The 23182-nt window shown below is 41.8% G+C and overlaps 1 protein-coding gene across 3 annotated transcripts in view; it reads right to left on the bottom strand.

The window, feature by feature from the left end:
• LOC118227987 (FERM domain-containing protein 5) overlaps positions 1–23182 on the bottom strand; it is an 85191-nt gene that overhangs the window by 37122 nt on the left and 24887 nt on the right. The window contains exon 1 of one of the 3 annotated variants that reach the window (XM_035419139.1): positions 5378–5523. The exons of the other annotated variants lie outside the window; for them this stretch is intronic. The gene's annotated coding sequence lies outside the window, so the exon portion shown is untranslated. Of the gene's footprint in view, positions 1–5377; positions 5524–23182 lie in introns of those variants that run through there. 3 annotated transcript variants of the gene reach the window in all.

Here is a 23182-nt window from a genome sequence, read left to right as displayed (position 1 = left end):
TATTTGAACAAAACGCAGGCCTGTTTCTCCCTTCTAGCTCAGAAAAGTCACCTCTTTAAATGTGCATACAGATTCTTGGAAATTTGACAAAATGCTTGAAGCATCTATTAAACAAGAAGTATATGTACAGTATTGTAAGTCTCAGTTACATTTTTGCAATTACACTTGATAACTTAAATCAATTACAGGATTACAGGGCACTGGTGAGCAACAAAATTCCCAAGTCAATATCTTCAAAAAAAAAAAAAAAAAGTCTTAATTTTTGTCTATTTTTAGTAAGGATCTAAGGGCAGGGGTATATTGAAGGAGGCATACATCACCATTTCCCTGTGTTAAGTTTGTCACTGCAATTTCAAAGCAGTAGTCAAGCATGCACTAAGAGACCCAATAAATGGCATCCAACTGACACAGATATATGGAGGAAGACTTCAGACATTCTTCGAGTTCAGATGGTCTGAGAGAGACTCTCTTCTGGCCAGTGAAAACAAATGGAGAGCAGAGAGAATGAAGTAAACACACGCAACAGCAGGGGGAGAGCCGCTGTATTCTCCAAAGAGTAAAAGGAGCAATCAAGCAAAACTAAAGAAGAGACATAACAAGAAAAATTAACTCACAGAGGCTGCATGTCCATATTTCACCAGATTCCTGGAGCTGAAAATACAGTGCTTCCTTACTTCCTGCAGGCGTCTACTGCATGGCAAGTAGACGCCTGACATCACAGCCTTTTCTGCTGTTCACAAAGAGGCTAATGCACTACTGCCCCAATCTTGGGCTATGTGTCTATCATGTATGTCAAACTGGACTGTGATAGTTGCGCTGGTTTAGCATGATCAGTACAGGTTTAGGTTTTGCTGCAAATGAGATGTGTGTGGCTTCGGAATGCACGTGCAAAGCCAAGCACTGGAGGATGATGTCAGTTTACTGTTTACCCAATGAGGAAGGTAGTCAGCCTTTATAACTACAGTAACCCAGTTATTGGACAAGAGGACAGGGGGGGTGAAAGATTTGATGAAATGTTGGTTAGGGCTGGACAATAATCCAATGCAGTGGTGTATGGTGGCCTTCAAAATACAACACATTCAAGCAATTGGTCACCATGAAGCATAAGGCCCATATACTTGACGCTATGTTGGTGTATATTTTGGTAAATGTAACACAGCAAAAGTATGGCCTGTTCACAAGGTGTGCACAGAAAGGACAGAAACCGAGTTACTGTTTTATGTGTGCAATGGAACTTGTTTGCTGAATTAAGGGGCTTTAAGGGTGCTCCTATTTTTTAGGGAATACTCCCCGAAACTTTCAGGTTCTACTCACTGATGTATAATGAAATGTAAATCTTTGAGATGTGGAGCTCATTCCCATTTTTGAACATAACAGATTTAGTTAAAGATCACTTCCATGGCAGTGGAAGAGAGAGAGTAGTATAGATTATTTTATCTGAGGCAGTGGTTCCCAAACTCGGTCCTGGGGCCCCCCTGTGTATGGTGGTTTTTGTTCCCACCACAATCGCAATCCCATAATTTTAAGAAGATGCTAATTTTTCTTAATTAGGTGCTTTTCCTGTTTAGAGGGATTATTTACCCTCTTAAGCCATTTTATGTCTTAAATTGCTTTGCTTCCACAAAGAACCCCTGGTCTAAGGCATCTTTTTAAACAAAAAAACCAAAACAATCACACAGCACACAGCACACTAACTCATTTGAAGATCGTCTATCTTTATCTGCAGATAAAAATGGAAATCTGTAGTCAACGTGACAAAGAACAAGGCCGCAATAATTCGGCCAGCTGCACATGCCCAGACAGAAAGAAGGTTGAACAATATCAGTGAGCAAAAAAAAAAAAGGTCCAGGCGATGCTTGAGCTCCAGATATCAAGACATTGCCTCATATTATTGCTCTAAATGAACTGTTGTCCCTATCAGAGCACCGCAGATGCCACAGAATCAGACATTGTTTCCATGCAAATCCCTCGAACTACGCGTCCATGCTGAATGGAGTTCAGTGCTGAGCACATTTGCCACACTTGCCTTTATGCTGAAGACTGTAGCACCACGTCTGGGGCATTTATAATATCGGTAGGAGTCTATTAATGGGACAAAAGGGGGTAAATCTAATTAAGGTAATGAAAAGACAGTCAGAAATGCACACGCTAAATTACTCTACCAGTGTAGTCGTGCATAATGACCTGAGTCAAGCTGAGCAAGCAGACTACGGTTTAAGCCCTTTTCTGCCCTATAGTTCAATACCACACAATTACCATTTTCTCATTTTAAATAGAATATTAATGGAACATGTGAAAATCCTCTGAGTAAGACTTGGGCTGACAGGTTGGCTGCAAAATCTCAAGAAGGGCCATAGTTTGCTTGTTAGCAAGACCCAGAGAGCCACAGATGGTGCCTTTTCTACTAGGCCTATTTGAAAGCGATAGCAAGCTTGTGTGCAACACCCAACTTCAGCAATAGAACGTTGACCTGGTTTTATAACAAAGAAATGACTTCTGACTAGTGACTAGTCAGGCATCATGGCTATTTACTTTTGTAACATGTTAACAAAAAGAACAGTAAACATTACACAGTCATCCCCGCAGCTTAAGAGGATGGCCCCAGGATAGGGAGCTGGCTATGCATCATGGCTGCTGGCACCACCGATTGTGTCCTTAACACAACGATGATGTGACCTTCAGCTGCAGATTGAGTCAGGGTGGGTCAGTGACTGAGCAGACATTTGGAATGTTGAAGGTGCATTTTAGATGTCTGGACTGATTGGGTGCTTTCTTTGTGACATGTTGCATTTGACCTAACATAGCCATACGCCAAGGATGTCACACGTATTTACACAGAGGACACATTAGAGGACTTCGGACAGTGCAAGGACTTTTCTATAATTCCTCCTGGTGAAGTAGCTCATAATGACATGCTACAACACATTAGAATTGTCCTTTCACCATGGTATTCATACAGTGCCTTTGAAAGACCATAGACTGTTTTGGCATAATGGAATAGATTCCTCACTACTAGGTGTTTTATAACACATGATAGACCAGTGTAAACCAGCGCAAAACCAAGTTAAGGGGAATACAAAAAGGACTCATCCTTATAATTAAATCATTAATGCATTAGCATTTATAATCTAACCAAGTTCAACCAGCATAACTGAAATCCTACTGGTCAAACCGCCCAAAAGAATAACAATAATTCCAATCAGCAGTTCTGTGCAATCCTCTATAAAGCCTCAACATTACAGTATCAGACTTACAGCCCTCAGTGCTCAACAGCAAATCCAAGAAGCCTCCAGTTGTGTCAGTTGTCTCTGCAATAACAGTATTTGTCAATCATGTTAATGGTGGATGTCACATGAATGTCATTTTCACGCTGCCCCCACAGGAGGGAGGTGTCAGGCCGGAACTGGGAGGAACAGGATTGGTGGGGGCATTGTCTGACACGCTCAGAGTTAAATTATGGACATGTACACAAAACTCTGAATACAACAGAGATCAATTTGCGACTGTTCCCCAGGAGGTCTGCTTAAAATTGCACATTCAATTTATTCAATTTCCGAATCCTCTGCGGAGTGCAGCCATGGATGGATGAACTGAATTGATGATTAAAGGCCTTGCCATCCGCACAGATTCTGCATATAGCCCCGGCCGTCACTCAATCAGTACGAATCAAAACGCCAGAGAGCGTTACTGAATTTAATGAGTAAAGGTGGTTCAGCAGGAGCATACTGATAAATCTAGTCAATAAGTAGATTCTGCTCACCCTAACAAAAACACAACAACCAACATGTTAATACTATACAACATGTCATAAATGTCACTGCATTGCTTACAGTATTATACGTGATATGGATGCTAAACATATACTGAAACATATACAAATAGCAGCTTGGCCTTCTCTTGGACATATTTCAGAACTGCCCTCTGGAGTGTACATGCCTTCAACCCAAAAGGGTTATATGTTATATTTATTTAAAAAATAACTGACAAACACGGGAGCTCTGGCTTTTGAATAACCTTACAAAGCATTTACAAAGCAGATCTCATCCATCATCCAATGGCAGAAGAAAGGCCTTGATCTTGATTAAACTACTGGCAGGTAAAGAGGGTGATTGATTTTCAGGAGAAATGCGGGTCAGGTCTTCAGTACAGTTCCTGATGTCTCCTGGACTCAGAGAGTGGCCTCTCTTGCCCTGATACCACTTGACATTTCGAGCTGACTTTGTCATGCATATTGCACTGCCAAAATAACAACAAAGAACAATTATTACATTTTTTTCTGGGAATCACTTTTTCAAACAAAATGACATGGAGAAGTTTGCCAATATCTTTTAGGTCACATACAAAAGGAATCGGTGCAGAGAAACAAAGAGCCATTTCAATAGTGAGAATTCCTTCCTGCGCCTTTCTGAAACTATGCCCCCTTTGAAAAGGGCCAAGGGACATTTGTGTAGAGTCATTTAATCCTAACAGACAGCGAAAAGCAGTGAAAATGCAACAGGATTTGTCATGTTTCATAACATTAAGCCTCCCTTGATATCATAGGTTGGATCAGCTTATGATGCAATATCACAATAAATTAAGGTACAAAGCCACTGCTCACCAAAAGGCTAAAGCTGCAGATTTCGTGCATGGCCAGTACCGCCTCATATTTATAACCCCGATAAGACTTCCCAGGAATCTTTATTTCATTCATGAGCAGTGGAACAAAATGGCTGGTTAGAATAAATTGCCTTGTTATTGTACAAGCCTACTTTTTCTTAAACATCAATAATAACTGAGTCCATATTTAAAATGCCTTGATGACATGCAAACCAGTACTGAAAGGCCAGAAAATTTAATGTGCAAACTGAAACAAAGCTATGATAACAGTCTATTCATTGTGCTTTCAAACCGCAATGAAACGAAGGTTGTATGTCTGGCTTGATTATTTATGTTTTTTTTTTTTTTCCAAACAAATAAAAAGTGACTGGTTGCCTAGAACAGCAAATCTGATTGGTCTGCCAGGCCACAGAGAGCTGCTGTAGCTAAGCAGCTGGGCTGGCGGCCCAAATGCCACACATTCATTTTCAGTAGCAGTAGGAGTAATGCTGTCACACTCCTCAGAAGGGCCGTTAGCCTGAATTGCTCCAGTAAATATCCTGCTGCGCGAATGGACAGAAGAAGGTGACAAAAATACAGAAGAATAATAGATAACATCCGGTGTCTCTATCTTGTCTATAAAGAATGAGCAAGTTTCAATGGGCTGATTCTAAACTCAGTTAAAAACCAGGAAAGGCCCATATGTGAAAAAGATGCAGTACCGACCAGCTACATTAAGCAGCGGAAGGGGGGTTCACACATATTTTATGCTACCAGCAGAAAAGAACGTGCCACTCACAAACAACCGTATTCAGTCCATTCCTTAAGCCTCTTTTGTTGTCTGTCACCAACAGAAGTGAGTCCAGAGTGGACATTTCTATCCCATGAAGCACGTTTCAGTTCTAGATAGCATGAAGACATCAGTCACCCACAGCCACACTTCCGCATGTAGTCCGTTGTGGGCAGACAGGGCAGGAAGTGGCCCCAGTTGCAGTGACTTCCCGACAGCAATAATCCCAGTTATAACGAACTGAACCGAAACCACGGTGAAATGCACCACCAAATGTGCTTCGGCTGAGATCGATGAACACATTGGAACTGACAAGCTACGCCCTGTTTGTCAGAGCCAGCCTGTCAAATATGCACCTGGGATTGTCCCTGGTTATGCAAGTCCTCAAAGAGTGGCATATTTATCTGATCTAAAATCCTAAATCACATTCGCTGCTGCTGTTGGTGCAATGACTGTTCCAACATCAGAGAGCCCTGGATGTTTATTAATTTCGATTAGAAGAAACATTGGGTGTCGTCCTTTCTTCCCCTCCATTTAGCAGGGGCGGTGCGGGGGAAGGTGCTTTCATGCCGTAGCAAAATCTCTGGAAGACTTACAAGACTTTCACCCATGGGTCATCGGTTCTTTCCGTGCTTTGGCTGATTAAGCACGGAAAGAACCTACTGCTTAAGCACAGGGGCATAGAGGCTTACTTAAAAGTGTGGTAGCTATGTGACTCATTTTCAAATGCTCAAGGGTTCCTTTAAATCAAAAACAAAACAAACACAATTTAGCTGGCTGCATTAAAACCCTTTAGCAGATCTGCTGTGGGATCACTAATAATTGATACCTTTGCTTCCATAGGGTAACATAATTCAAATACAGTAATTACAACAAACCCAGAACACATCTAGTTAGGTAAACAAATATGAGCAACTTTCTTTTGTAGCCAGCAGCAATTTTAACTACTGAATAAGGAAGAAGAACAAGCTTTAAGTGGGAGATGCATCATGAAAGTATACCTGCAAACGGTGTAACAGCACACAGAGTTCACAATTTGGTTTGTACATCAGTTTTTATTTTGGCATAAGAGTGAAACTGTTATTATGTAGTGCGATTTAAATTAATTGAAAGGCATTCCAGTACCTGCTTCCTGTAACAAGATGAATATTTCATATCTCTAATTAAACCAAGAACTAACGATATAATTAATTCTGAGATCAGCATGGTATAGCAAGTTTATTTTATTAGTTATTTTGGTATTGTGTTATTACTATATAATTTAATTTGTCCTTGTAGCACTGTTGATATGGCCAGGTTCCTCTTGAAAAAGAGATAATAAGCCTAAACTCGACTAAACTAGATATTATGAATACATACATTTAACTGCATAGATGGATGTATCCTGAAGTGTGTGGTTTGTGGGCCTACTAAGTACACATACTGCCGACTCAATGGGTATGCTCTGCATGGTATACTGGACTTTCTGGTGCATCATTACGGTAAACCATTGGGTGGGTATAAGGTTGGAGGTCACAGTCTCCTCTTTGAGGAAAAGCCTCCATGGCCTCACGCTTGGAGCAGGAAATTAGGGTCTGCAGGGAAAGTAGAGTCTGTTCAGAGGGGCAATTCCTAAAGCTCACTCTACAGCCCCATGTATTATTACACAAAGCACAGCAAGGATAGAGCAGAAGCCTATATATGGTTTAGCTGTGAGTTTGTTACCTGCTGACTTTTCACAACCCTTCTGACATAAAACTTGGGCAGCGAAGAGATGGGTATAATCAAACTATAGTCTTCCAGAGCCTGGCCTGAAAACACCACTTACGGAAGGTCGAATAGAGCAACAGTGAGGACAAATGAAGAAGATGAGAAATGACTAGAGACAGCTCAGATATAAACCACAGTTCACCCTTGTGCTTCTGAAGACTGAGTTTGTAACCAGCTTTGTTAATGACCATTAATGGCAGTGAGCAGCCTCCATTATTTTAGTTTTCTAATGATGTTACTCACCAGATGTCGTGTAAATGTTTTTCCATTTTCTTTTTGCTAGTCTAAATGGAATGAGACATAAAAAGCTATTGAATCTCATTGTGTGAGGATTCAACAAAATGAAACGGAAAAAAGAAACAAGAGCTGCAAAAAAAAAAGCAATCTTCTGAGGCAATTAGAACGAAAACAAACACAAATGCAAAGTATCCAAGCTTGCTGAGGTATGTAATGAGCTTGGATCTAAAAGGCAAAGACAGACTTGAATTTTCCCGAGAGATGACTCTCTGTACTGGAAAAATCCTCCCCAGGCGGGAGCTCATAAATGGCTGCACATCTTTGTTCCTCAGTTGTGCAGATGATCAGAGGCACACTCCAGTGGAAGAGCGGGTGACTCATGACAGCGGTTATCCACAGCTTTGTGACTGACACATCTTCATAGCGTAGTGTGCACCCTTCTCTCTACACGCCACACCAAGACTGGAACAACCTACTGTACATTTCCACTTGAAATGGAAATTAATGTAATTAATGCTTCAGAACAAAGAATTCAAAGAATCTCTAGACCTGAAAGCCAACATTCACGGAGGCCATTATTTTGATTATTTTGTCCTGAATTTAGGCGAAACCTCAAAGGTTTAGGTATGACAGAAATCATATTTATATTTAATAACATCGCACATAATGCTGGAGCTCAAGTGTTTTCAGTTAATACCCACTGAAGCTCAGTGATGCACCAGCATTTTCACACCTTGAGCTGAAGTTAATCATGGCATTAACCTGCTGAGAATCAGCTCGCTGTGCTGATTAAAAACGGCAAGAAGCAGAAAATAAGAGTTGTGTGATGTAAACTGTGATGCATATTGCATTGTTGCACGCAAAACAGATACGCAACATCTTAAAAAAAGGCATTCTGTTAAACTACATTGGGTACCACAAAACCAGGTCTGATGATGGAGATTTAGCATCTAATAGCACTGTTCTTCCTGAGGTGTCGCATACTCACAGTCTGTATCTTTCTGGCTACATCTGACAGACGGAGCAGAAAGGCAGGAAAAAGTTATAGCGCTTCCATATCGCTCATACCCCTTTATACAGTAGCGATGGTCCCACTGCCTGATTTAGCGAACATATTGTTCCTTTACAATTTTCAAGCGAGTTCCAGAGATCACTTACTTCAGCCTGAGCATTTGAAACATGTTGAACTACTGCTTCGCAATAATTCAGGGGACGAATGTTAAATGAAGAGAGAATCTGCTACCCCGTTTTTCTACATTAGATGCCAAGAGCTTATGCCTCTTGCCACTGCAAAACCTTTCAGAGTACTACTCAGCAGCTTCCTGCTTCTGTCTGTCAGTCCCGAGGGTCAAAGCTCTGACGGTAAGCTGAGACTCCACACTGCTGAATGTGTTTGTTTTCTCCTGATTTAAAGATGGCAACGGATAGAGGAACAGAGCAAGGACACAGTGGCAGATCAGGTGTGTTACTGAACACTGACTGTGAGAATGGAGCGCCCTGTGACGGCTGTATAGCCATGCCGGTGAAGGAGCACAAAGGAGCATTACAGAACACAGTAAGCGGCAAATGAAACTAGCCCTGGGCGCCCTGCCCAGCCTGAATGCCCAAGCCATGCTGAGAGACAAGCCAGGGTACCAGAGATTCAGCTGCAAGTTTCTGACAGGACGAAAACCCGAACCACAGCAAGATTCATACAGAGGGCACGTTGGACTGATCTGCAGGTACAAATGGTACACAGAGCCCAAAGTGGGTTATGCAACAGGAGAACCGTGATGCTGTCAATGCGCTGTGCGGGTAACCTTCTGAGCGTCCATGCCTGTGGGGAGAGTAGACTGCCGGAGGAGGAATTACGCTTAATTGGTTTGTTCACTTAATGGTGGTATGTTTTAAGACCTATCTGATAATGGACCTGTTGACACCATTGAAACGATCTGAAAATAGACACCGTGAAAAAGGGGCAGTAAAAATAGAAGTTTCCAATTCATTTCGGAAAATGAACTTTAGCAGTCTTTCATTTCATTTTCTTTCTGGGACAAATGAAGTTTGTCTTCTCCAGAGGACGGCGGTGACAAGCCCCCCCCAAGCTCCTGGGACACAATTCACCGCCCTCAAATTATATTTCTTTTCCCCGCAGGGTTATAAGCTGTACCAAGAGTGAGGATTATCCCGCGAAATAAATCCATTCTGAGCCCTGACCCATGAAGTTAGCGTCCAGCCCACACTGGGAGGCCATGCTGGTAAACTAAGAGATAATCCAACTGCAGAGACTGACGGGCTTGCAGCGACCGACTGCTCCGCAATTTCCACTGTATGCGCAAGAACGAAGATGCAAAGGACTGGAACTTATGCTGGCACTAGGCCAGCTTGTAGCAAGACACAATGTCCCTGTTTCCAGCATTCAACACACAATTGCTCTGTCTTTGCCAAAAACATACACCTACACTCACATTCATACACTATCTCTGTCTCCCTCTACTCTCTCTTTCTCTCTCAAATACACACATATGCACGCACGCACATGTGCATATGCAGGGACAATATGAAAGAAAGGTCATGTTTGTGTGTGTGTTTGTGTGTGTCTATTACAGTCACCATAGCTTATTTATACAATTACCTTATTCTTAGATATTTTCATTCTAGGTAGGCAATACAATTAAGGCCATTTTGGCAACTGTTGAAAAAAATGTTTCTGAGGGGCCAAAGGGAAAACAGCTCCAAACTTCTGTGTGAAGGGGTCAAAGTTCAACATTTTGGATTTATATTTCTGTACGATTTTTCTATTTTTTTTTATTCATACTGTGACAGGACAGAGCCCTAAAATAGAAAAGTAAAAAATAAAGAGTTTCACTGCACCTGAATTTAAGTGGCTTCACCTGTTCAAATCCCACAATGCAGCAGGGGGCCACATTTCAGGTCAATAGCTGAGGTCAAATGACAGCATGTCACATTGTTACTGCTTAAATAAACCCATTTCAAAATGTGATTGCAAACAGAGTAATTACAGCAAATCTCCCCTTTTCCACAATATGGTGGCTCACATTCATGGCTTTGTCCTTTTTCTAAGCGTGTTCTGTGATGGTCAACATAAAACATTTAAACGCTGACCTGGAATAACTGACCGAATGGTACGTTTATAGCAAACGAGGGTACATATTGGTACATTCCGGCCGGAGAAGTCATAGTGGGAGGGAACACGTGCTCCTATGACAACGAGTGCACAAATGAACTTCGCTCCGCTCTCTCTGTGAATGGCCTTTAGCATATGACAAATGTTTTACCAGCATGTCACTCAAACATTCCTCCGCCCCCACTGCACCCCCCCCCCCCCCCACCACATTTCTAAGCAGATAGAGGGTGACTGTGACATGGAGGGTGGGGGGGGGGGGGACAGTGCCGCTGCAGGGAGGGGGAGCGTAGGGCACTGACAGGGCAGTCACTGGAGCGCCAGAAGCTGGAAGCCTGCCAGGTCCTCAGTCTTCAAACGGAGCAGGGAGCTGAGGACTCGTTCAAACGTGCCCTGGCATCTGACCCCAGCACATCAACAGCTCTCTCTTCATATAAAATCCTTTACTGGGGTGACATACAGTACAAAACAAGGCATAAAAAAACTATCTATATGCAAACAACAAGCACTGGAAAAAAATTCAAGGAAAAAAGTCAATTATTGTGATATGGAAATAATAACCATACTCATGTAGTTTTAATTACAGTGTAGACAAACATTACACAGTAACCGCCTTTACCACTCTTACTGTAACCGCCATCAATAATCGCAAAATTGCACTAATATAAATAACTAGGCAAAAATATAAGCAACACAATAATATGTTTGTTTTCATCTACATGCATTTTCCATAAACAATTTATGCATTATTATTGTCAATATTGATGCATTTTGGATGTGTTGTGCAATATTATCATGTGTGAATTATTATTCAATACAACCGAATTATTTTTATATATGATCAATTTGAATGGCCACAAGAAATAAAATTGTCCTGGCAAGAAACACAATTGTCTCCAATGTCTTTGCCCTCCCTGCACACACTATATGCTTTCAAAACACACATGATGCTTGTCCGTGTGTTGCCCACGGCAATGGAGGCTCAGAGACACCTGCAATGGCATCCCACACAGTTTACATAACGCTGCCGCTCTGGAGCCTACCATTTCCTGCACTGAACCTTTCTTTAGATGGCAAAGACAAAAGAAATATCCTTTGCAGTGCACAACAAAAATGTTAACCCGAGAGATCCATTTTGTGTTCGTGACCCATTGTATTTTTTTTATTTTGTAATTCACTTCATTTCCACTAGCTAAACAAAAGACACCTAAATTTCCAATTGCATAATTTTATGACAGGAACTAAAATTCTCACTCGCTGTTATTACAGTGTTGCATGTTGGAAAACACAAGCTTCTGCTTAGACTGAAAAGGAGACCATATTAAACAGTAAAATGTTTGAATAAGTGAATTTCAAGCAACGTCTATAAGATAGGCCTATTTACTTTCACATCAAACCTCCACCCCAAACAGGGATGCCTTCATACAACAGGACAACACAAAACACTTGCATTAACATTAATTAAACGGTAAATGTTTAATTGCAGATTAATTTTTATATCGATGGAAGATATTACAGTTTAATGAGGGGCTGGCTAGATGCCGGAAACGCACAACATACAGCGCCTCTGCTCTTTAATCGATCGCCGCTCGTCTCTGCAGCATTGCTCAAGCAGCCTTTGGCTCTGAGCCCGTTTCCCAGAGTGCATACGGTTCCGTGGGTCTCTTTGAGATTGCCGCTATGACTCGCTGCATCTTCCTCCAGTGCGCACCATTTTAAACCGTGTCACGCAGCGTGGGTCGGCAAACTGCCTAGCGTGGCTGAGGCCTCCTCAAAATCGTTTTGCCGCCCTCCAAAAAATAAGTAATTACACAGAATTATCCTAGACTGGAAACTGTGCGTTACAAAATATGACACTTTCTGTAATCCAGTTATACATTTACAGTAGAAAATAAGAGATTATATCATTACAAATTTAGCATATATTACATTATTATACAATAAATATTACATGTTTCATACCGAAGCAAGTGAGGTTGAACACCTTTTTAATTGATTCGACAGCAGTGCTACACATAGGGTCTACACCCATGACTCACTGCATCCAGAGCCCAGTGCTCTTACCACTGTGCCACATATTGATCCAGAGCCTAACGTCCACTGACATCAGTGTTGAGGCGCCTTAGAGGGCTGCCCCAGGCCAGACTGATCCCAGTAACATAACAGCATTCTTTGGTCAAGTGCACAGTGCAAGAGGGGGGTTGAGTCCCATCATGAGAAAAGTCCCTTTTAGAGATTACACTTATCAGGTCTTCCGGCATGAGATCTCGTTTTCCAACCAATGCTGTCCTCTGGTTGCTATGGCTTCCCCATAAACGCCTCATCACACAAACACGCGGGCGGTGGCTGGATAATAACACAGCGAGTCAGGCATCTGCAACGGTGCTTTAAAAGAAGGATCCAAAAAAGTGACATGAATAAATATTTGAATAAATAAATAAACATCTGAAATGGGTGTTCTTGTGACACCTTTCAAATGGATCTATGCTACTGTGCTCGGGGTGCTGCGTTGTGGTCTAGAGCATAAGGAACAAGGCTTCAAACTACACAGTTGTGGGTGAAATACCCAGGTGGGCTGATTATCTAAGGTACTTAATCCACATGCCTTAGTAAAAGAAAGAAGCTGTATTAAATAGACAATGTGCTCAAAAATAATGAGCCCAGCAACAGTGACATAGAATCCATGTGCATGTACTTGCCCATGACTGTGGTATCACATCAGGGTCAAGATATTAGCATATTTAGGATCAAGACATTGACACTAATGTAATAGCAATAGCACTAGCATTTGTGCTCAATGGTCTAGCCTATACTTTTAAGAACAGCAAAAGACCTTGAATGTTCCAACAAGGAATAGCTATATAAATATTAGCTACTTTTTCATTTTTTCCTCAGTTTTCCCATAACAGAGAGGAGGAACAAATGGCGAGGTCTGTGCTCATAACAAAACAAGCAAACCACAGCAGCCTCAAAACCAGAGTCATCCATCCTACTTATAAAACATCCATAACTCATTAAAAAAACATCCTGTCCTGGTTTTTCAACTTTAAATTGTATCATCTTATCATTATTAACACTCAGCAAAAAAAAGCAAGTGCAACCAAGCCAGGTACTTCTTCGTGCTTTGCAAAAAAGAGAAAAATTACTCTGACCCAATAGGATGGAGAGGGAAGACATCAGCTTCCCTGTGGAATACCACACTGATGATGAATTCAGGACCCAAATCATACAGTAAACACCACCCACATGTATGGTAATTATCTATACCCTTTGAATATTTTTCCCAGAATGCCTGCATGGCTAACAGTCCACTCGCAGTCCAGACCATGTTTTGGACCATGTTTTATGCTCTGACAAAGTTAAAGGGCAAAGGATAAAATACCCATAAGCAACAGCATATATGTAAGCAACAGCATATGTGGGTATAAAGCTGTTCTTCATAAAAGAACAGTAACACAGGCATACAGCAGAAAAAGAATTCTAAGATACCACGTAAGCACAAAACAGTACTTGTCCTATCCAGCAGATAGCATCAATTGCATACAATATCACTAATGTACTCATGGATAAGCTGCTCAGATAAAGCTAATGATAAATCACTCGTACTTCACTTATACTTTGTATGTTACTTGTCTTTCTGTCATCCAAGGTCATCTATTCAACCAAGACTATAAGATTGTTTATTACTGCAGAGGCAGCACAGATGCACTGATATTTAAATAGTCGGCATATCTGACTTCTTGATTATACTCTTATCTGCTGATACACACACTATACTGATGAGTGTGCCTGCAGAGCAAACACAAGCCCACCATGATAGGGACGAGCAAGGGGGCTGCAAGGGGCCAGCCAAGACACAAGGCAATCTGATTGGCTGACTGCCCCAGTAATAAAACTGTGACATCAGTTATTTGACAGGAGTGAAGCAGCTGACCAGGAGTCATGGCTCGGTCTTTTGTGGCCACGGTTCAGCCTAGTCACAAATCACAGTCCACAGGCTTTCCCCCACTCTCCCATTCACTTCTGCTTGCATGAATAAACAGCTCACTGTACTCCTTTCTGTGCACCAAGGGGCAACTCTCTAATTAAAAATCCCAGCCAGCGAAGCTTCAGAAGTGTGTTTACAGGTCTCTTTTAAAAGGATGCCCATCATAACTTATTAGCTCACCACACTGTTGTTATTTGTGCCTTGTGTATCACTAAGTACTTGCATTGACGTACATATCTACATAAGAGCACATCAAGTGTTTGAAAATTAAACCAAGGCAAAGTGCTGCAGATAGACTTTTTCTCCCCTTATAGAAATGGAACACCCCTCTCTACACTTCTGTGCTCCATTTGGCTCTGAACACAACCTGCACATTAGAGGTTCAGAGGGATAATGGTCTTATAAACTACCACTGCTATTACTATAATTTTCTCTGTAGTTTTTTATTATGCATGCTTATGTGAAGCAGTTTGAACCTGACAAGAGTCCCACTCTATTCAAATAAAAAATATATATTATTCACAATGACATTAACAATAACCAAAATAAACCAATGAAAGGGGACATTGACCACAGGCGGACATGGCTGAACATCAAACAAACCCACCTGGACTCTGTGGAGAGACCAGTTCACAGCAGCATTGCCTGATGCCTGGACAGAAACTGTGGGGGATTCCACAACATGTGCCAAAAAAATGCTTCACAGAGCGTGGGCAATGTGCACTAATAATATCAGTGCACCCTTCAGTTTTCTATCAGAAAAGGCACAGCAAGGATCATATGGATTTTTTGAGAAAGAAATATCATTTTCTCCCTGTTCTCACACTCCCCCACTTGTCTATAATGATGTCAATAAATGTAGACGAAAAAACTGTAAAAAAAAAGGGCCTTCACTGAAAATTGCTCGCTATTCTGCCAAAGCCAGCCAGAGTGAAGTCATCATTCCAAGCCCGCTCTTGATCAGGTGACCCTCACGCCTCACCGCCAGGCCGCTGCATACATCACTGACGACGCGTCCGGCTAATGAGAGGGCAGTCCTCCATTAGGGCAGTCATTAGGCAAGCCTGTTAAGGCAGGGGAGCGAATCCTTTCAAGCAGTGTGATTCACAGTGACCTCCCGCTCTTCTGAACCCTGAAAACACCCCTCCCGTTCCCCTGCACATTCCCTGGCCCAAGCAGAAACCCTGACAAGGAGAAAGTAATGTAATGTAACGGCAGAAAACCAGGCTGAATTTCCTTCCACCAGCTTAAAAACGTATGGTAGCACCCATACAACCAAGAACAAACTGGCCCACCAAAAATGCAAACAATCTACCTAAAGACGTATGTAGAAGTGATGCCTGAATCATCCCTATTTACTGTAGAATCCAGAAACTTTATTAAAATTATTTGGAGTCATTTTCCTCACTGAGTCACAGACACCTGCTGCCTGTGGGTAGGGGGTTGGGTGTCTGGTGTACGAAGAGCCACATATTAGCTCTACTGACTGGACATACCTGAGGATAATGGAGTGCTGGTGCAGTGACTTTCTGTCTCGTTGTTATTACCACTTCCTGCAGTCTCCACCAGTGGCTCTCAATACGTAGGAAGACACAGAAAATAATAAAGACACAAGCCCGGTGGAGTCAACAAACAACCTCTTAATGCAGAACAGCCTGCTGGGAGATGATGCAGACTAGATTGCACTGTAGAATGTGTGCACATTTCTCACTTCCTGTTATTTGTGCTGAATTCTGAAACCGTAAAGAAAATTGAAAAGACCCCATGGCTGTAACTAAAAGACTAACGGCAGTCAAAAAGAAATACTGAACTGGCTAGGACCCTACTGCATATGTAGGCTATTCATATGTACTGAATACATATGTCTAGCATCTTAGAATCTTTGTTGAAAGACAGATATATTCAGACTGCTCTTGTATTCATGCCATTCAAGCAGTTGAATGGGTGAGATGGGTGAAATGTCTTTTTTAGGGACACCAGTGGAATCTGGTGACACTGTCACTGATATTGTACTGCTGAACACTGATTTTTTAAATAAAGAATTAAATGAAACAATATTGGTCCGCAGTTAGGAAATAGAAATTGCGCCTACCTTACAAATGGTCGAGTGTGGGCACCTGGCATGGAATTGGGTACTAATGTAGCAGTAAACCCCGGCAGACTTTAATCAATTCTACACCTGGAGGGACAAGACCAGCTGGGCCCTGCTGGTGCAGACTCCCAGTCATTATCAGCTGATGGCAGAGGTGAGGCCGAGGCTCAGACCTGTAGCTGCGGGTGGAGCTGGGACGACTCCACTGCATAATAATGCTACAACTCCACAGAGTGAGGGGTCACTTCAGAACACTCAGATCAGCAAGTCTTACACTTATTATTCCAGGGAGGTGTCGTTGCCGAAATGACTCACAGCACAATGCACCTCCATAGCAGATATGAGCTCTACAGTCTGTTACTTTAGTGGAGGATTCCAAACCTGAACAACCAAATGCTAAAACAGTACCTTTATACTTTTAATCGTCCTGAACCTGTGTTAGATTGCTTCGCATGATTAAAAAGCCCATACATTTAAATACGCACCATAACAAAGTGGTTACAAGGTGGGTATTTTTGGTAATCTTTTAACCGGGATTCTCTTTCCAGATCTCATTGTTTTGAAGAGTGTGCACCATCATCTGCTCTTCCAAACATGCCTCCTGCCAGCCTCAACTTTAGTCCACTCAGGGCATTAGCCAAGCAGCGCAGTCATTGTGTCAGAGGAGCACATTTCATGCACAGCTGGTGAAGGCAAATTTTGGCTGGGCCAAGAGGAGTCACTCATTTGCGATGAGACGAGAGCAATCCCGCCAACTGAAGCCCTCCCTCTCAGGGTAATGCTACAGCCAGTTATGCACCAGCACTGTGAGGCAGCCACTGTACAGCATTTCACATACAGAAAAAGGGACTGAAGACCAGTGTTACCTTTATGCTCAAGGTGGACCCTGGCCAAGTGCAGCTTATCTCAGAAGCAATCTAGCCTGGAAGCAGCACTCTCACGCATTGACTATATTTATACAAAAATGAAACAAGCAAAGACTGTTCATGATATTTGGTTGTTCTGTTCTGTCTCACAGAGCCCAATCCCCAGCATATGCATATGCATATGCCCATCCTCTCTGTCTCTCAAACACCCCTGCAACTGTTCTCAGTGGGCGAATGCATCTGACAGGCTTCCGGCTTTTACTGGACAGGGGTATTATAGCACTTTTAAAAAATGTCTTCATAACTTGAGATACAGTAGGTCTGTATGCTTGTTAGCATGGCAGCATTTCCTTCAAGGATTCCATAAAAACAGCCACCCCAGAATCCAACCTCCACCCCTGTACCCCAGGTAACCAAGACATTCAGGGTAGCATTGGGGGTTCGTTACACAACCAAAGCCTGTTTCACACAAAGCCTGAGGTGTTACATCAAGCAGCAAGGTCATGGAAGGTTGGGAACCAATTCTGCCACAAGCACCCCGCCAGCCCACCAGGAGGAGTTCATTTAGCTCCTGTTTAATTTCTCTGGAGCATTGCTAACTGAAACAGAACATGGGCTCTGTTCGCCATTACAAAAGACAAAAAATGCCCATGGCATTTACCCTCTCTCCTACAAACCAATGGTACAGTTAATCACAGTGACAGTTTTTGGGCTGTAAAAAACCATGCTACAATGGTACATTTTAAAACTTTATTTAGTGTTATGTTTATTTTTTTTTAAAGGCACCACTTTAATTATGAGTAATATGGTGAATACAGGTCTAGGTCAAGATTTTATTTTTCCCAGAAGTGAACAAGCAGTGTGTGGTGGTTATTCATCAATGGTAAGCACATATGCATAATAAGATTCATACTTTTTTTCGTAAGCAACAGCATAGAGCCTTACCGCATGTTTGTTAGGTTTATTATAGACAAACATAAACAGATAGTGCTGAAGAAATTGTTTAAAAAAACAGCCAACGTTTATTGATTCTTTGATGCTTATTAATGTTAATTACTGGTAACTGCAATTGTTTTTTTTTTTCCTTCACAGATGTTTGTTTCCACTAAAAATACTTAACAGTACAGAAAATGTACCCACTTTTTAAAATGATGTCCTCCTTTATTTTAAGCAAACATTCATAAATACACACGTACTACTGTAATGTAGATTTTATGCATAGCCATGACTATCACTCACCATTCTAAGAGGAATCAAGGGAATGAGGGTAACATAAACTGGAGTGCACACATACATGCATGCATGTACGTACAAAACACACACACACACACACTCACACACACGGGTTGCCAGTTCATTGACAGTGATTAAAAGGCAGATTATTTAAGACCTAACCTTCCCTTAGGCTAGAACAAAACTGGGGTAACAATGTGCTTCTGAGATGCCACCCTTTACTCTCCTCCTCTTCCTCTAATCTAAACTCCACGCTGATCAAAGGTAGCTGAACTCATCCTGAACATTTCTATTAGATGCACAGCGAGGGGAAAAAGTGAGTAGCTGTCACCTGATAAGCTTTTATCATGATTAATTACTTGTGATAACTGCCAGCGTGGCCATTTTAAGAGGCACTTGAAGTGCATTTATCAGCTCTTTCTACATTTAAACCATGTCCACCAAGCCCCTTTCCTTCCCTCTTTCTCCGTTTTGATACTATAGATCATCTACTGTAGAGAGGCTTGTCAGCTCTGTCAACTGCTCTTGAGAATTTGCCTCCACAAAAATGACAGACTTTCCCCCAAATCACCAAGCACCTTCTAAGCACACATTGTGCTATCAAGTGATGGGCACAGAAAGTGATGAGTCCCCTCAGCAGCAAATAGCATAGGAAAGCTATTCTGCTTTTATCAGGAGTAGACAGAACCTGTACAGCAATGCAGTTTTAAAATTTAAGTTAGCAACAGTTTGTGGCCAACCATAAGCCTGCAAACCTTTAAAGTTCATTTTGAGAGCCAACCCTCCAAACTATTCTTTTCCTAAGTGCTCAAACATTTTACATTTGTACTAGGTCTCCCTATGTGTGTAGATAAGGCTTGTTAAAAATTATGTTAAGCTGCATAAAAATACATTAATTTGTAGTTTTGCGTGCAAACAATATCTCCACCCAACTGGGAATCAATCCCTGTTCATCTTGCTTTCCATTCTTTTTCCAATTTCCAATTTTAAAAAAAACACAGATTCTTTTAGACATATTTTAATAAATATTTTTAATTTAAGTAGAACGTTTATTTGCCCACAGCAGGAAAATTAAATCAAAAGCGTAACGCAAGCTTCTGAATGGAGCAGTTTTTAGCAAGAAACGTGAGCGTGAAAGCATCTAGACCTGTGTCAAAAGCACTGCCACCTAACACCTACATAAATGTTTGAAAACGAACGCTGCACAATTCATTCAGACATCCCTACCTCCCATAATTCCAAAAAAATAATCAGAATTTGCTTTTATGTTTGAAATTTATAAAACACACTAAAATTATCTATCAAGCAGAATGTTTTTCTCTCAATAAGGCAACACAGGAATGGGCCTGAGCGATTGTTGCAATGCTCTTCAACTTGCAGTAATGTAGCAGTAATTAAGTAATAATATTTTTTTAGCTGATCTGACTCCACTAAAGGCATTGAACATTGCTATTTATCTTTCTCATATTTGATTTTGATAAATGATAAAAGTCATTTGATGATTAGATAAAGGATAAATATAATTTGGTAATAAGAGAAGGCCGCTGGCTGTGACTAGTAGGCTATGTAATTTCTTGAGATTTGATTTCCAAGGACTGCCCCAGTATAGCTTTCCTTCGTTGATATCTGCCAACATGGTGGCGGCTTTCTCTAAATATCATTCATTGTGTGCAACAAAACACCTGAACCTGCACGGGGGGTAGAATGTCAGTAGGGAATCCTGCGGTGTAGGACTGTGGTGTGTTTGACACCGGGCTTCTGCACGTATGGCAGTTTTGCTGAGCGAATCAGAAGATGAACCGCAGTGAGCTGTGGTCAGCGTGGACGTCGCCCGTTCCGCATCCCAGCCCCTCTAGCTGCTGCCTTCTCAGATGCAGCCGCTACACTCTCTGCGGACACAAACGCCATTGCGGTAAAACCCCAGAAAGGACAACAGAGCAGATCACAGATGAACCTCTGCGAAAATGGATAACACACAACACAGGACTGGACTAGAAAATAATATATAAATGCAAACACATACAAACACATTCGTCTTCCCACAATCCTGGGGCAGATTAAATCCTGCCCTTATAAGCTTCACTCCTCAGGCAACTGGAGATGTTTTAGCAGTTCACCCAAAAATGAAACTATGGTGAGTTTCCACTTACCCGGGGAAGCATCTGTTTAGCTGAAATGTGTAGAGTTCTCTAGATATTCACTGCAACTCAATCTGATAAAATGCACCTCGTGGGTCCATCTTTGGGTAACCTCAAAGAGCCAAACATTTACATTTGAAAAATTCAAAGGCAACTTCTCATTCCAAATATAATCTCTTGGTTACTCACAAACATCCCCAGAGCTGAATTTGAGCAATTATTCCATCTAGAACTACTAATACTACTAATTATAACTCTGGCAAATTATAAGGTATGAATAAAATAGTATAGTAACATGTGGTTATACTGTTCCAGCCCATGTGCCTGAAGAATTCTTGAGCAAGGAAACACTAGTGCATCCTTTTCGGAAGTATTTTTTCAGAACATGTGATGTATAATGATCGACCTGTGTATCCACCTCTCCCCATCTGCCATGTCAGTAACTAACGTGGCTTCAGACTGATGCTTTTTACACGTTTCCTCGATTCCTCCATCCCCGCATCCTTTCCTTGCTTTCTTTCCTTGTGTCCTCTGATGGGTGGAGCAAGGAGCAAGGAAAGAAAGCAAGGAGATAAAATACGTGAATGGAATGAGCCTACGTTGACAATGCGCGATTCCCGACATTAATTTCACATATTTTTGACCCGTTTGGCCTTCCATACTCAGAAAGGAGACAAGGAAAGGAGAAAAATTAGTGGTTGGAATGCACCCAAAGACTCCCTGGCAATCATCCAGCTCAAGGGTTCTGTCCATTCTGAGGACCACAGCCGCGTGGGAGCAGACATTTGCTGAACTGCCTTAATTAAGATGTCTGCCAAGGATAATTCTGAAGGAAATTAGCCTAATCCTCTGTTGTCTGTCAGGTGTCTGTAATTGCAAATGTTTGATGCAGTCCCGTTCCTGCTAGCACCCCTTGGGGTGAGAATTATTAGAAATCTCTTGAAGCAATCCATATTTTATAGTAACATATATTTCTGCTGTACCACTGCCCTTCTCTCTTTAAGGAGCTATTAGCAAAATACAGCAAGATAAAGCTATATGAGGGTGCAGGAGTCTTTAGGATTCAAGACTGAGAACAAATGAAATTTTTAAAACTATGTCGGGTCCACATCTTTGCACAGGACAATAGAGTCAAAGCATTGGCTTTGTACACAGTGCCTAACTCTACTATGCAACTAATGGCTAATGGTGGCTACTATTGCTATTACCATTACTATTACTGTATCTGCCTGCCTGGCTGACATCTCAACTTGGATGGCTAGGCATCACCTGAAGCCCAACCTTGACAAGACAGAGCTGCTCTTCATCCATCACAGGTCCGCCCTACAACAAGAGCCACCATCACTGTTGGTGGTACTACAGTGGCTGTCTCTGGCTCTGACTTGGGGGTGGTCCTAGGTTACCAGCTGAATTCAAGGAGCACATTACTGCAACATCACAGTCCTGCAGATTCTTCCTGTACAACATAAGGACAATTTGACCATACCTGATCACATACTCTACCCAGCTGCTCGTTCAGACCATGGTAGAGATTACTGTGTCTAGATTGCTGCAACTCTCTTCTCGCAAGCCAACCAGCCTGTGCCATACAGCCACTACAACTGATTCAGAACGCCGCTGCCTGACTTGTGTTCAATCTGCCAAGGTTTTCGCATGTCACACCACTGCTGAGGTCATTCCACTGGCTGCCGGTTGCCGCCAGGGTCAGGTTCAAGTTCAAACTCTGGCCTACACGATAGCCAACATGACAGCCCCTTCCTTCAGGACGTAATTCAACTCTACATTCCAGCTTACCACTCTGCTCTGCTGCAGCAGGGCGACTTGCACTTCCTGCCATCTGTGTAAATGGTTCTCACTCATCCCAACCATGGAGTTTCTCCACCTTATCTGACCTGTGTCCTGTAGTTATTTCAATGTCCTTCGACATGCACCTACTGTATGTCACTTTGGATAAAAGCATCATACAGTATAAATGCATAGAATGTAATGTTACAGGTACTGCAGAAACTCTGGTTCTTCAATTGAGCTTCTGTAAATAAAAACTCACATAACAATTCCAATTGATCTGTCAATTTTGGAATTTTTGGGTTATGTAAATAACCCAGTTGTAAATATTTAAATGTTTCTCTTTTTTCACTCAATCTAATCAATTAGTGGCCAAATCATGAAATATTCAGTATCATTCATAAAACATGAAAAGCAAGCATATTATGTTTTAAGCTGTTGTTTCGAAAAGGAGCCTGGCTGGGCTCAGATGCTACTCAGAAAGAAAAGTGAATAAATTAGCTGCCTATTAAAATGTCCCTTCACAGACAAAAGGCTGCATATGGAATCTCTACAACCCCCATCCTTAACCTAAGTCACCACATAATCAGTGAAAATCTGAA

Source organism: Anguilla anguilla, chromosome 5 (genome assembly GCF_013347855.1).
Source record: "Anguilla anguilla isolate fAngAng1 chromosome 5, fAngAng1.pri, whole genome shotgun sequence".
Taxonomy (NCBI): domain Eukaryota; kingdom Metazoa; phylum Chordata; class Actinopteri; order Anguilliformes; family Anguillidae; genus Anguilla; species Anguilla anguilla.
The sequence above is the reverse complement of the archived record's forward strand: the minus strand, read 5'-3'. Positions and strand labels throughout refer to the sequence as shown.